Raw genomic sequence first — 16,669 nt, 5'->3', positions numbered from 1 at the left:
TAATTCCTCAAATCTATTAAATTAGTGCTGGGGTTATGACCAAAAATCCATATCAGGTATTTGTCAAAATTATACCCGTTTCACGGTATATGGCGGTATTTTTTTTTTTCAAGCATGAGTGGGTGTTTCTACTGATTGAGAGAGGAAATACTGCAGTAGATTGACTTAGAATGCTCTATTTTACTGTCATGAGTGAATATTGTAGAGAAAATCCACACTAGTATTAATACAGGTTTGCAAATGCTGTTTACAAAGAGGTGCAGGCAGGAGGTGCTTTAGGAGTGGTTACTCTGGTAACGGCTGTACACAAAGCAGTGCAGCACTCATAAACGCTACTTTATCAGGAAAGAAAGAAATATTCAATTGAAATAAAGAAATAAAGAAATATAAAGAAATATAAACTGAAATAACATCAAAACTTTTCTAAAGACCGTCAGTTCACTTCAGATACATTCATATAAAAACACCCGCACCGCGTTTTGACTTTGAAACGTGCAGTGCTCATGTTTATTCAATGTCAGTGCCAACCACAAATAGATTTTCCAAAAGGCTGTGTTGATATTGTGCACCACTGTACAGGGGCGGGTCTACGTGGTGGCCAGGGGGGGCACCGGCCCCCCCTGAAATTCGATTGGCCACCCCAGGTGCCCCCCCTATAAGATGTCTTGTGATTGGTTCATTTTACGGCCAATCAGTTTATAGACTCTACTGAAGTTCGCGATTCAAAGAAGTGCAGCGCCAGAGAAACAACGGTCGCAAGTTGTGAGTAAGTAACCCATCTTAAGTACACAATGATGGCCTAAGACACGAAACGAGCGGTTTGTGTGAGAAAACGAACAGTATTTATATCGTTTTTTACCTCTTGTACACATCCGAGATCACGTCCGGCTCTTTCCGGAGCTTGCGCAGCCAGAACGCGCGCACACGTCACACACCAGGAAGCGCGCGCGCCCTCAGATCACTTGGACGTGGTTGTGTAGAGGTAAAAACGATATAAATACTGCTCTTTTTCTCACACAAACCGCTCGTTTCGTGTCTTAGGCCATCAATGTGTACTTACGATGGGGAATTGTTTAATTTGGACTTCATTGTGCATGCTCTTTGAGAAAGTGATCATAGACCTGCATTATGACTGACAGACAAGAACGGTTTGACCTAAAAATATCAAAATTGAAACTACTGCGAAAAAAAAGACACCTACATCTTGAATGCCCTTAAACATACGTAAGCTAAAACATACCAAAATTTAATTTCAAAGTGAACCATCCCTTTAACTCTGAGTTACTCAGCTTTTTTGTAAATGAGTCTGAAAGAAATGCTGAATGAAACACTGATGTTTTGGCCAAACCATTTGAATTATTACAGTGGGGGGAATTTTTTTAATTTTTTTTTATTATTATTATTATTTGAAAGAGATTGTGAATAAAACTACTGTATATTGTAATGGCCAAACTAATTAAAAGAAAATAGTTGACATCGTTTCTGCTTCTGGGTTTTTAAAATGGCTCATTATTAAAATTGCTTTTATTTTATAAACTTGTTAGTTTTATGAAAACACAAAAAATAATAAACACTGGCTCTCAAATTTAACTTAATGGATGCAGGGATGACAAAAAACTAAATTAATAAAAAATGTGCTTTATTACTACATTTGTTTACAAGTAACTTTATTCAAGTTAAAAAAATAAAATCAGTAGGATTTACGTAATATAGGCTACTGTAGAATTTAGCTTCTTCTTTTTTTTGGTCACTGGCGGCCACCCCGTTTGGAGGCAGTGCCCCAGCATGGCCCCCCCACTGAAAATGCTCTAGACACGCCCCTGCCACTGTATGGGAAATACTGTAATATAATTTGACAGCTATCAATTATAGTTTAACCCATCCATCTTCACCGTCACGCTTAGTAATACATACAGTGGTGCTCTCACCACAGTGCAACAGTGAAAATAGACCCTCTCAAACAGTGTCGTGTCGTGCCGCGCCGCACTCCGATCGTTGTTAAAGGTTGTATCAGTGATTTCAGGCCCCCAAAAAAAATATTTTTCAACCAATCACCGACAGGGGGAGGGTGTTGTGAGGTTTTGTGCTCGTGCACGGCTGCATGCGAAGTCGGAGCTGAAGAAGAAGCTGGCTCAAAACCTCACAACACCCTCCCCCTGTCGGTGATTGGTTGGAACACTATTTGTTTTGGTTTTGAGTGGTTGGTGAAACCAATTGTTTTTTTGTGTGCAGATCTCAGAGCCTAGGCTGCCTACAGAGATGCGGTTTTTTGACGGCATGCTTATGGGGCGGGCAGCTAGCGGATCGTTAGGAAAGATTAGATGAATGTGATCTTTTTTTGGGGGGGGGCCTGAAATCACTGATACAACCTTTAAAACGACACACTTTATACGTATTGCGCTATATTAAAAATTCATATCATAACAAAAATAAACACCGGTATTCGGAATGAACCGGTATACCGCCCAGCACTATATTAAATGTATTTATTATGTGGTTCAGCTGGACTAAACACGACCAGTCCTGATTACTGCAGCCCTATTCAATCAAATAAACCCTTAAATAGGACTTTTTCAACAGCATGGTTGGTTGGTTGGCTGGCTCTAAGGAATCTACACTCAGTTACTGAGAGGCTCAATGCGAGAATGCTTAGCACACCGCCACCATTTTCCTAGTTACTAATCCTAAGCCAGATATCGAGGTGGCCACGTGAGGGCCGACACACGAATATTATATGACTGAAGTTCAGAGCTATAATCTCAAAACGACTCTCAAAGTGCGAGGAGACCTGCTGCACTACTCTAAGTTGGCTATCAAGGTGGCCCGACGAGGGCCAAATGCTTGACTCTGTAGTTCTATCTGGAGCTTCACAGAGCGGTCCTTAGTAGAATAACTTCCCCTTGGGAGGAAGCCATCTCACACAGAATGTCTGTTTGATGCTCAGATGAAAGGTGGCCTCACTAGAGAATTTTCCATATAATAAAGCCAAGCTGTTCACTACTACAGATTAGCACTACCCACTACATAAGCCTGCAACTCTAACATAAGAGGAGGCCTCTGGGAAAGGTGTGCATAGCCTACCTATATATTAGAACTTCAGGACCCTCTTTTTTTTCTTTTCACCATCCTATAAAAACCCTTCCTAACACCCCCATGATACTTTCTAATAGGGAACCGTGGTCTACTGTTCAACCTTAATAAAAACTCTCATAAAGGGAGGAGACCTACAGAGCTCAACCTGCTGCCCATAGAGCGATGGCCTAAATGACATTCACAAATGGAGGCCTATAGCCATACAAGCTGGAAAGAGTGCACTTACTACCAAACCCGATGCCAGACTCACAGACGGATTCCTACATTGAAGGAATAACATGGGTCCAGCCTCAGGGTTGATGCAAGAAGCGCTTGGGGTGAGGAAGTGCAGATTCGGACCGCAGTGTCATGCGGTCCAAATTGGACGAGAGTGGAGTTTTCTCAAGCGATAAACTCATAGTTGGCACAAGCAGATCCCTCAGGAACTGATTAGCCGCGTTTCCACTGTCGGGCCAGGGCCGGGCCAGGGCTTTAAACGGGCCGTGCCGGGCTAATAGCCTCGGGCCAATAGCACCGGGCATGCGTTTCCACTGTCGGGCCAGAAGCTCCACAGCGCTTCACTAAAACACGCCCGTAACACGCCTCTCTGGGACAACGTCACACTAACCCATCATTTCACCAACAAATGGAAGTTTTATCAGAAAACTAATCAGATATCACTGGAAACAGCGTTGAAAACAAACACGATAAAAGCGGCCGTTTGCTAGCTTTTTTTGTTTGTTTGTGTCATGAATGCTCAGAGACAAGAAGATCGATCCAAATGCAGCTTTATTAAATAAGGGTAATCCAAATTCGTAAACCAGTAAACAGGCAGTGGTCAAGGCAGGCGGCAATAAACAGAGTCCAATAAACAGTCCAGGGTCAAAACAGAAAACAAACACGGAATAAACGCTCGGAAATGCAGACTGACAGTACAACAAGACTTCGCAGTGAGTGAATGAATGAACATGGTATAAATAGACAGACTAACAGGATGAGACAGGTGAATACAATCAGTGAATGAGGTACAGGTGAATGTGATCAGTGATAAGTGATGATGAGTCCAGGCAGTGAGTTATGGGAATTGTAGTTTGTGAGTGAATAGGAGAGTCTTATGTGGAGTGCCCTCTGGTGGCTCTCAAGGGCACTCCAGCTGGTGATCGTTACATAGCCCCCCCTTTAAGGAGCGGATTCCAGACGCTCCTAAACTGTCCAGGAGGGAGGTGGAGCGGAGGCGGACCCGGGGGCGGGATGGAGGGCCAGGCCCGTGGAGCGGCAGAGGACCTGGATACTGCAGCAGGATGGGAGGCCAGGGCGGATCAGGCTGTGCAGGTGACCAGGGTGGAGCAGGGTGTGCAGGTGACCAGGGTGGAGCAGGGTGTGCAGGCGACCAGGGCGGCGCAGGCTGGGCAGGCGACCAGGGCGGAGCAGGCTGTGCAGGCGACCAGGGGGGAGACAACCCTTCAGGCGGCCAGGGAGGAGACGAACCTTCAGGCGGCCAGGGCAGAGACGACCATTCAGGTGGCCAAGGAGGAGACGAACCTTCAGGCGGCCAGGGCGGAGACGAACCTTCAGGCGGCCAGGGCGGAGACGACCATTCAGGCGGCCTGGGCGGAGACTTTCCCTCGGGCGGCCACGGCGGTGAAGACCCCTCGGGCGGCCACGGCGGTGAAGACCCCTCGGGCGGCCACGGCGGTGAAGACCCCTCGGGCGGCCACGGCGGTGAAGACCTCTCGGGCGGCCACGGCGGAGGAACTGGAACAGACACCAACGGCTCGGGAACTGGAACTGGCACCACCGGAACTGGCACTGGAACTGGTACCACTGGCTCTGGCTCAGGAACAGACACCAACGGCTCAGGAACTGGAACAGACACAGACACTGGCTCCGGCTCTGGATCTGGAACAGACACCGGCTCAGGGAAAGGCATGTCGGCAGCCATCTCTGCTGAGGGTAACTCTGCTGAGGACACTGGCTCGGCGGAGACCATCTTGTCCCGAGACACTGGTTCGGCGGAGACCATCTTGTCCTGAGACACTGGCTCGGCGGTGGCCATCTTGTCCGAAGACACAGGTGTGGAGTCGGCCATCTTGTCTGAAGACACAGGCGTGGAGTCGGCCATCTTGTCCGAAGACACAGGCGTGGAGTCGGCCATCTTGTCCGAAGACACAGGCGTGGAGTCGGCCATCTTGTCCGAAGACACAGGCGTGGAGTCGGCCATCTTGTCCGAAGACACAGGCGTGGATTCGGCCATCTTGTCCGAAGACACAGGCGCAGGAAGAGAAACAGATTCAGGCTCAGGATCAGTATCAGATTCAGGCTCAGGAACAATTTCAGTCTCGGCGGGACGAGACTCTGGACGGGCAGACGTGACGTGAAGCTCTGGCTCTGCAGGACTGACGTGAAGCTCAGTCTCTGGATCGGCAGAAGCGACGTGAAGCTCAGTCTCTGGATCGGCAGAAGCGACGTGAAGCTCAGTCTCTGGATCGGCAGAAGCGACGTGAAGCTCAGTCTCTGGATCAGGATCAGCGCGCTCTGAGCTTGACGCGACCAGCGTCAGCGAGGGCTTTGAGCTGGGTAGGACCAGCGGCGAAGAGGACTCTGAGCTGGTTAGAACCAGCGATGAAGAGGGCTTTGAACTGGACAGGACCAGCGGTGAAGAGGGCTCTGTGCTGGACAGGACCAGCGATGAAGAGGGCTCTGAGCTGGACAGGACCAACGGCGAAGAGGGCTCTGGGCTGGACGAGACCAGCGGCGAAGAGGGCTCTGTGCTGGACGGGACCAGCGGCGAAGAGGGCTCTGTGCTGGACGGGACCAGCGGTGAAGAGGGCTCTGTGCTGGACGGGACCAGCGGTGAAGAGGGCTCTGTGCTGGACGGGACCAGCGGTGAAGGCTCTAGCTTGGCGGGCATGTCGCTTGCTGTCTCAGGCGCGGCGGACATGACGCTCTCAGTCTCAGGGGCGGCGGGCATGACGCATACTGTCTTGGCTTCGGCAGATTTGGCGTGAGTTGCGGGCTCGGCTGGACTGGCGTGAAGTGCAGGCTCGGCTGGACTGGCGTGAAGTGCAGACGGTGACATGGCGTGCCACGGAAGGAAGCTCTCCAGACATCTGGAGAGTGCCTCTCTCCAATCCAGACCGGAGAGATCGGGGAGCTCCCTCGGGTCAACCTCCTTAGCCCCCAGCCTGTAACACAACTTAATTGCCTCGTCACCCAGAGAGCAAGAGGCAGCGAGAGGAACAAACCCCCAGGTGTACTGGAACAGATCGAGGCTATCCAGGGCCAAGGCTGCGATCTGTCCAGCGAACTCCCGGCTCATGCTGGGAAGATCAGGCGAGATCTGTACTGCTGGATTCCTGGAGGTCATAGCTGCTGGATCTGGGTGTGGCGAAGTCTTCTGTCATGAATGCTCAGAGACAAGAAGATCGATCCAAATGCAGCTTTATTAAATAAGGGTAATCCAAATTCGTAAACCAGTAAACAGGCAGTGGTCAAGGCAGGCGGCAATAAACAGAGTCCAATAAACAGTCCCGGGTCAAAACAGAAAACAAACACGGAATAAACGCTCGGAAATGCAGACTGACAGTACAACAAGACTTCGCAGTGAGTGAATGAATGAACATGGTATAAATAGACAGACTAACAGGATGAGACAGGTGAATACAATCAGTGAATGAGGTACAGGTGAATGTGATCAGTGATAAGTGATGATGAGTCCAGGCAGTGAGTTATGGGAATTGTAGTTTGTGAGTGAATAGGAGAGTCTTATGTGGAGTGCCCTCTGGTGGCTCTCAAGGGCACTCCAGCTGGTGATCGTTACAGTTTGTTTAGCAGCTACTTGAATATTTAAAACCCAAGCATCGATGTTTTACCACAGGTTAACAATAAAAAGTGATACATTGATCATAATGAATTAATTTATGTAAAAATTGCACATTAGTCACTCAGAAATAAATTACGGTTAGGTCTATTTCACAAAAGAAAGAGGACACACTTACTTTTTCAGTCGCGTCTGTTTCTTTATCTGGTAACTTAGTTACAGGACATATTTACATCACATTTAGAAAAAATGATAATTTCTACAAATATATGCCATACGACCTGAGGAGCTTTAGCACTCTCTCGACTCCCATACAGATATTTTCAGTCAGAGAAACAGAGGAAGCTCCCGAAAAAAAAAGTTACTTTATTTTTTGATAGTCCGGTTTAAAGAGACGAGACGTAGGCTATGACAGATACAATAAAAACATGACTGTGATAGCCTTTAAGATTGGTCTGATTTCTTCAAGCGTTCGCTATGTTGTTTTTTTTACTATGCGTATCTTCAAGCGTTTACTATGTTTACTATGGTAACGGCTAGCGCGCATAGTCTTTTGCATCACAAACAGAAGGCATTCAAACATGAACGCGATTTAAATTATTTTATTTTTAAGTCTTAAATGCTGACAGAATCATCCGGCGCTGCCGTCTCCCAACGGTAAACTCCTCCTCTGTTGGTAACCACTCCTCTAGCCCGAGCTGGCCCGCTTTGGCCTAAGGTATTCGACGGGCCAGAAATCCTGGCCGTTGGCCCCGAGTAAGCCCCGATCAAGCCCCGGAAGTGACAGTGGAAACGCGACTGGCCCTGGCACGCACTAGCACGGCCCGGCCCTGGCCCGACAGTGGAAACGCGGCTATTGTGAGTGCTCTGAGCCCAAACAATAAACACACAAGTTGTGTGTGTCATCAGGTTCAAATATCTTAGACACAGATGCACACACTTCCTGAAGCGTTTTTCACAAGCCATGATTACCTTTTTGAAGTTTCAGGTTGAAGCGTACAGACAAAACAGTCCCTGTAGATGAAAAAGCTATTGACATGTTCTCCAGGCTCCCCTTATACTTCCGGGTCGCACTAGTAGTGATGTCATAGGCTGTCACTGGCCAATAGGATTGCCGTGATTAGATAAGCGTTTCAGACAACGGTTCACGCGGAGGCGTTCCCCATAGTATCACGCAGTGCAAGTTCCCTTTCGAAAGGGAACTCTCATTGACTGCTTCTCAAATCTCTGTGAGGTCTGAATGGGATTTACAAAACGCTTGTCCATTAAAGATGGGACAGTACCCACTTTATTTGGACCAACTCCTTAGAATCACAACCTGCAAGTATGAATAATTATTGAAATACGAGTGAGTCTTTTAGCTGGTTGAGGACCAAGCGGCAGTTTGTCCAGGAACCGGATCAAGAAATTGTTTTTTCATCTCCCCCCTCTCTCGTCTCTGTCACTCCTCAGGCTTACGTCTCCTTTTCTCTCTGCTGGTCTGTTCTTACCCCCAGGTGAGTGGAGTAGCTGGAGTCAAGCTGGAAGTTTGACCGGGCAAAACTCGGGACCTAAGCCGAGTTGGGGCTCCAGACTCTGGGCTTGGGGGGGCCTCCTAGTGGGCCCCCACACACCGGGAGTCTGGAGCCTTAGGTCGGCTTGACCCTGGAGTTATGCCTGGTCAAAGGTGAAAGTTTAACCGGGTGTATCTCGGGAAGGAAGCAGAGTTGGGGCTTCAGACTCTGGGGTTTCGGGGGGTCTCCTAGTGGGCCCCCACACCGGGAATATGCAGCCTTAGGTCGGCTTGAGTCTGGAGTTATGCCCAAACAAGTGACCATATCCCGGGAAGAAAGCAGAGTTAGGGCTCAATACTCCCGGCATAGGGGGCCCACTGGGTGACCCCTCCATGCCCGGAGTCCGAAGCGCCAACTCGGCTTAGTTTCCGAGTTTTGCCCGGTCAAAGCTGGACAGGAAGTGGTGGTATTTTGAGCGGGACGGTCCAAGGGGCTCGGGACTGTGGGCAATGTAGGGTCCCTCTGGGACCTCTCCATGCCCGGAATCTCAAGCCTTTACTCAGCTTGGCTCCCGAATTATGCCCGGTTATACATAAAGGACTTTAGGACAAAACGGGCTGTATCTCATTTGAATGAATGTGTGTATTTTGTAGGCCTATCTAAATTTAGTTGTAAATTAAAGTAGTAAGTAAAGTAGGGTTAAAAGGTTAGTAAGGTAAAAGCACACAAAGAAATGTTACCATTAAACACTTTCAGAAAATTGATCAAAGTTTGCAATTAGAGGGACTCCTCATTGAAACACATAAGGTGGGCTTAAATGGTTCCACAGTGAGTAATGGTGAAAAAAGACAATGTTTTCCTTTAAAAATGTAAGATATGTTTACAAATACATGCATGGAGCTTAAATATTAGAGCTTAAGTATTATAGTAATTTTCATTGTGCCCACATTGAGAAATGTTTTCATTCAAGGTTAGTTTGTGTTGGCTATAGTTTGCATGTGTTTTGTGACGCTGTACCATTTAAGCCCATCTTTAAAAAAAAGTTAATTTATGAAAAATAATCTTCTCTACAAAACAATTTATGATGTATTTATTTGTAAATGAATGTAAAATGAATCAAAAAACATTGTTTGCAGTTTACATGCTTAATTCTTTGGCAGTCTAGCCTTTCTGTAAGGCTAATGGATTTACCTAGAGATTAGCTTTATTTGAACACAAGCAAGCTAACAAAAGTCATCTTTCCATTTAAAGGAAAATTATATAAAATGATAAAGTACTATTTGTTCATATTCAAAAAAACAATACATTTATCTCTTATGATATTTGACATAATATCAATGTAGTTACCAAAGAAATGGCTGAAAATTGCAGAAATGTGTTGATTTCTGAAGGGTCCCGAAACACCAAAGTTTTGGGGTGACAGTGTGAGGTCCCCTGAGACAGCACATGGGTGGGGCTAACTCAACATTGCTGAATGTGATTGGTATGCAATAAAAAATTCCAGGGAAGTAACAAATCACTGGATTGTTTAAAATAATGAGCAGCATAAAATATTTTTTTCTCTGTTTTTTTATTTATTTATTTGACTTCAGAGTTGAAATTGGGCTTAAAGGGTACATGGGCTTAATGGGTACACTTACCCATATATATATATATATATATATATATATATATATATATATATATATATATATATATATGGGTAAGTGTGGAAAAGCGAGCTCTTAACGCATTATAGTCGTATTTATAATATATAATATATATATAATAAATACGACTATAATGCGTTAAGAGCTCGCTCAAGCACTGGGGAGCTAAACCAGTTAGTGCTTAGTAAGTAATCAGCAATATTTTAAAATGTATTGTTTGCTGACAGAACTGGGCTGATATGGTCATACTTCCTGGTTCTGGTAAGAACTCGAGCTGCTGCGTTTTGAACCAGCTGTAGTTTGTTTATTAAGCGTGCAGGGAAACCACCCATAATAGCATTACAATAATCTAGCCTTGATGTCATGAACGCATGAACTAACTGTTCCGCATTTTTCATTGAAAGTATATGTCGTAATTTAGATATATATTTTAAGATGGAAAAACCATAGAAACCATAAAGTTACATTTTGCCATGATAGTGAGGTGCTATAGGCTATGCCTGGTTTTATCTGTGGTTATCATGATCTAAATGCATGATACTGGATGACCAATGGTTCATTTTATGTTTCCTGTTTCAGCTGCAGGGACAGGACGACTGGTTGCAATCGAGGGAAAGATGAATGCGGCCAAGTACAGGGATATCCTGGACGAAAACCTTCTCCAGAGTGCTCTGGACCTCAGACTGGGCCGAAGGTTCACCTTCCAACAAGACAATGACCCTAAGCACACAGCTACAATAACGAAGGAGTGGCTTCACAACAACTCCGTGACTGTTCTTGAATGGCCCAGCCAGAGCCCTGACTTAAAGGTAGGGTAGGTAATCCTGTTCAGAAACACTTTTTTTTATACTGGGTGAAATGGTCCTTCCATCCTGAGAGTAGTCAATACATTATGTGTTCAGAAAAAGGAATGAAAACAATCAGACCTCTGTAGCAGCTGCAGGACAGTAAAAACTCTGACCAATCACTGCCATTCGGTGCGAATGTAAAGAACCAATCAGATGCCTTCATGTCTCGTGCCCGAGCCCCACTGCGCGCGCTGCCCTGCGTGCACTCATCACATGTCACCGTTCCCGGAAATATTCAGCTCAAAGCACCTGCATATGCAGTCAGCGAAGGCAAACAAGGCAAAAACTACTTCCTCGGACCCTGCCCGCACTCTTGAACGACCTCCTCTGCTTCGCCCTCAACCCCGGACCTGTCCTCGAACCGACGATGCGGTACTTGTCTCCGGACTCGGAGTGTACGTTAGTCTTCATTAGAGTCAACAATGTTTTCATCATGGAAACTCTTACATGCAAAACACCGTATATGTTATGAATCTTACACGAAATTCACCTTCATCACAGTGTAACTGATGGTAATGGAAAAACGTGTATCAATGCAACCTGTTTTTAGTTTTGCCTTATAAATATAGCTCGTTACCGAATGAAACTTTACCATTATCGATATGCTAGCTTGATAGTGAGTACTAAAAGAAATCTTATTTGTTTATATTTATAGTGATAAAGTTAGGTATTTTATTACATGTGATTCTGACATGATGTCACTGTATGTACTGCGCTCCTTCGCGCGTTCATGTGTTTTGGGGGCGTGGCTTTGGAAGGAGCTCAGAAGGGAGGGGGTGGAGTGAATGGAAATAATGAGCTGTGTTTATTGCAGATTAAGAGGTCTACAGTCACTCGATTTTTATATTTTCTTTTTCAGAGTACTTACATTTTAATTATGTATTGGTATATAAAGACAGTTTAAACAAATTTGGAATGTGTTTTTTTTAGAAAAATCCTACCTACCCTACCTTTAAACCCAATTGAGCATCTCTGGAGAGACCTGAAAATGGCTGTCCACCAACGTTTACCATCCAGCCTGACAGAACTGGAGAGGATCTGCAAGGAGGAATGGCAGAGGATACCCAAATCCAGGTGTGAAAAACTTGTTGTATTTTTCTCAAAAAGACTCATGGCTGTATTAGATCAAAAGGGTGCTTCTACTTAATACTGAGCAAAGGGTCTGACTACTTAGGACCATGTGATATTTCTTTTTTTCTTTTTTAATAAATGTGCAAAAATGTCAACAATTCTGTGTTTTTCTGTCAATATAGGGTGCTGTGTGTACAATAATGAGGAAAAAAAATGAACTTAAATGATTTTAGCAAATGGCTACAATATAACAAAGAGTGAAAAATTTAAGGGGGTCTGAATACTTTCCGTACCCACTGTAGATTTGCCATTTATCGTGATAATTATCGATATCGACTTATATAAAACAATTATCGTGATAATGTTTTTTGGCCATATCGCCCAGCCCTAAATGGCTAGTTACCACTGAACTGTGGGAGAGGAGCACTAGCAGTTGCAGGACGTTGGCCTCGCCATTGGGTGTCTGCCACTGATGGTAAAGCAGACCATCATGGAGAGTAAGGGTGGCCCACTGGGAGTAATAGGCTTTCACTTCCGGTCTGAGAGCCATTATCTCCTGCCACTCAGGCCGCTGACCTGCTACCATCCACTCGTGTAGTTTCTTTAGGGTGGGATCTGCTTCCTACTGCTGTTGCAACTCAAAAGGTTCCAGGGGGTCACAGGCCCCATCCTTCCCATCAACCTGCCGCACCATAGCTTCATCTGCCGCCTTTTCTCGTTCTTCCTGCTTCACTCACCTCACAGGGGGCGGAGGGACAGGGCATCCGCGTTTCCATGCTGCCGGCCGGCCTGGTGCTGCACTTTGAAATTGTAGTCCTGGAAAATCTCCAACCACTGAGCCACCTGACCCTCTGGGTTTCGGAAGCTTATCAACCAGGTGATGGATGCGTGGTCTGTCTGTAGCCGGAACTTCTTTCCGTACAAGTAAGGCCGGAAGCTAGCTATTGGCAGGTAACTGGGCCTGGCTGAAGTATGCAACGGCATGTTTTCCATCTTCATCTTCCTGGGACAACACGGCGACAATACCAACATTACTGGAGTCGGTGTCAATGAGGAATGGCCGGCCTGGATCAGGGTATGCTAGCACTGCAGCCTCGGTCATTACTTCAAGCAAGAGGTTGAAGGCGGCCTCACATGCCTCTTCCCAGACGAAGATGGCTGAAGCATTACAAAGGCCATATGGCATTACCCGGAACTGACATAGCCCCTGGCCGATGGTGAAGGTGGTCTTTGGTTTGGCCTCCGAAGCTAACTCGACCTGCCAATACCATGCGGGTGTTCGACTATTCTGCCCAGCTGCTTCCCCTCTCGTATGACTCGGGGACACATCAACTATCCTTTGCCCCTTCTGTAGGGGAACGACTTCACCGATCTGAAGGGCCGTCCCTCCACCCGACCGCCCGCTCCTAGTTTCCCGGAGATGCAGGCTTGTGGGACAAAGGCACAGGGGTGGGACAATCACGAGCCACATGTCCCACCTCCCCGCAATGGTAATGGGTCCCATCGAGTAGAATGCCCTCGCTGGTTCAGGGGCCATTCTCTGGTCTCATCTTGATATACGACATATCCTCTCAGCATCGCTGACGTCAGTACGCTCAGCCTGGCGTACTCGGGCAGGAGGGTGGTAAAAAGGGGCCACTGATTCCGCTAAAGATTCTGCTCGGTCTGCCTCTGCCAGTGCTTGAGCCAGTGTCTGTGGGGCAGATAGGCAAACATGCTGTCGCATTTTCTCTGGAAGCAGGGCTTGCAGGAATGCGTGGAGAGCCAGCTCCTCCTGTGCAGCTGCTGTGCACTGCGAATACCCTCGCCGCACATAGAACCGCACATTCGCGGCCAAAGAACCCAAATTCTCCCCTTCTTTCCTCCATCTATTAGCCAGTTGTTCCCGTCTTCGCTCTGCTGTCTGCCACACCCCAAACCACTGTTCAAGCACTCCCATAAGAGTCTCTTAGTTTCTCTGCTCTGCTGGTGTGAGATCAGGTAGCACTTGTAATGCTGGCCCTTACAATGCCAGTGCCAGCTGATCCACTGAATCTTCCTTACTCCACCCGGCCCACCAGGCTGCCAGCTGTACTTGTGCAAAATAGGGCTCGGGTGGCACAGATCCATCGTACCTGTGCAGCTTAACATGGACCCGCACTGACCCAGACTCAACTCTGTTCACCTCCCTTCCAGGCCGAATTTACAAATTCATACAAATTTTTTACGATTTAGCAAAAACCGCACAAATTCGTAAAAGTGAGGTTGTATGAATTCGTACGAATTAGCCACCTCGTAAAATTCATACGAATTGCCTTTTGAAAAATATGCCCGATTTCTGAGAGTTTTGAATAAACTACCCGCCCCACTATAAACTGTGGGATCTTAAAATGAAGTGGGAGGTAAGTTTCGGCAATATTGTCTGGAATTGTAGGCTTGCAATGTTGCCACTACAAAAATAATGGATCGTTGACTTTACCAAACAACTGTATTATAATACAAGTCTTATAACAATTATTTAACTATTTTTTATTTGTAAATAGTCTTTGTCTTTGTAAATGTGAAAATACCGATATAGTCGGTGCTCTGTGATTTTACAGTTTAAGTTTGCTTTCTTTTGTTGAATTATTGAAAAGACATTTGCTGCTGTTTGTCATGTTGTCGCTGAAAATACTCAAGGCAATGAGAAAGATTCATGTTATTGGAATAATTCATGTTTTAATAGGCAATTTTTCTGCATCTACATTATAACATTAAATAAATTGTTAAATCGTCACAACTAGCGGCAGTACCCATCAAAAACAATTTCCTTGGATTGAGCGGCCAGCGAAGTCGCGTCAGTAAGCAACCAGTCGTGATCACGTTCATTTGAATAGAAGAAGAAGAATCGGGCATTTATATAGCGCTTTCATATGTACTACTGTACACCCAAAGCGCTTTACAATCATATCAGGGAATCTCTCCTCAACCCCCACCAGTGTGCAGCATCCACTTGGATGATGTGACGGCAGCCACAGTACAACGGCGCCAGTGCGCTCACCACACACCGGATATAGGTGGAGAGAGGAGAGAGAGTGATAGAGCCAATTCAATGTAAGGGGATTATTAGGAGGCCATGATTGGTAAGGGCCAATGGTGGAATGTGGCCAGGACACCGGGGTTACACCCCTACTCTTTACGAGAAATGCCATGGGATTTTTAATGACCACAGAGAGTCAGGACCTCGGTTTAACGTCTCATCCGAAGGACGGTGCTCTTTTGACAGTATAGTGTCCCCGTCACTACACTGGGGTGTTAGGACCCACACAGACCACAGGGTGAGCACCCCCTGCTGGCCTCACTAACACCTCTTCCAGCAGCAACCTGGTTTTCTCAGGAGGTCTCCCATCCAGGTACTAACCAGGCTCAGCCCTGCTTAGCTTCAGTGGGCAACCAGTCTTGGGCTACAGGGTGATATGGCTGCTGGCTTTGGGAGAAACCCGCCTAAAACATCAATAATACAAAATAATAGAGTCTTAAGAATATATTCATAATAATAAAATAATGTATTTCCATGCAGTGAGAGTGATAGGGAAGACTGCCAGCTGCCACCACCCACCACCAGGTCACATGATCTGTCTCCTGCCTGCCAGTTGAAGATTGAACCCCTACATGTCTCTTGGCTAAATACACTAGTACATGCAGGTGTGCTTGTGCTTTTGTTAACTAGCTTGAAAATATGGATATAATGTATATAATTATAAAATATAAGACATATATTACATTAAATATTTCTACTCTCTATATGAGGAAATATATATGCAATATATTACACATGCAGAACCATATCTGATCACATATGTACCTATATATTATGAAATGTATTACTGAATATAAAATGACATACATTATGATATATTTACTAATATTCACATATTTTTCAATATATGAAAATATATGAAAAAAAAATATTATTCTGTATATTTTCAAATATACTCTTATATAATTTAATATATTGATCATTCATATATTGGGAAATATATTTTCTTTATGTGTGTGTGTGTGTGTGTTCACTACTCGCATACATGGCCTTTCACTCACATGACACGAGACATTTGTCTTACCTTATATGATGAAACCGCTTCATCGATGGGTCTGAATTTATGATTGTCATGTTGTCGTGACGTAAAGCACACTAAACACACAGGCTGTTTGTCCTCCAGACAGAAGAGTTTGAGTTTCTCACTGTGTAAACTGCAGATCTCCTCAGATCCTGATGAACGAGTCTCATTTCTCTCCTTCGGGATTGACTCACACAAGTTTTTTAACACCAGATTATATGGAGGATTGTCTCTTGAGGATCTTCTCCTGCAGACAGGACACTCCTGAGTTTGTATTGGTTCTCCAGAACTGTTGAAGACACTCTTTACAGAAACTGTGACTACATGATAAAAGAACAGGAGCCTTGAAGATTTCACAGCACACGGGACAAGAAAGCTCTTCAGCACACTGTGGTATCATATTTTTATGTGGATAAAAGTACTTAAAAGGTTATTTATATACTTAAATAAAGTTATAAGGTTTGTGGTGGTCAACAATCAAATGTTGTGTCCTGGAGGAACAATGTCAGCAAACAACAGTGGGAGATTTTTCAAAACTGAACTGAATTGAAACCAGTGCCATTAACAGCACTCACCAAAATAACCTTCGTGGGATGTTTTTTACACTCTATAAAATCCACAATCAAGTAATACATGC

The 16,669-nt window shown here is 45.4% G+C and overlaps 1 pseudogene across 1 annotated transcript in view; it reads right to left on the bottom strand.

Moving 5' to 3' along the window:
• Nucleotides 1-16,432, bottom strand: part of LOC311281015 (nuclear factor 7, ovary-like) — a 28,929-nt pseudogene extending 12,497 nt beyond the window's left edge. Inside the window, exon 1 of the transcript XR_014630340.1 lies at nt 16,036-16,432. The product of XR_014630340.1 is annotated as a nuclear factor 7, ovary-like (transcript). The remainder of the gene's footprint in view (nt 1-16,035) is intronic.
• Between the last annotated feature and the right edge of the window lie 237 nt (nt 16,433-16,669).

This window comes from Rutilus rutilus (genome assembly GCF_951802725.1).
Source record: "Rutilus rutilus genome assembly, chromosome: 21".
In the NCBI taxonomy this organism is placed as follows: domain Eukaryota; kingdom Metazoa; phylum Chordata; class Actinopteri; order Cypriniformes; family Leuciscidae; genus Rutilus; species Rutilus rutilus.
Note: the sequence above shows the minus strand (reverse complement) of the source record. Positions and strands in the feature narration are given on the sequence as shown.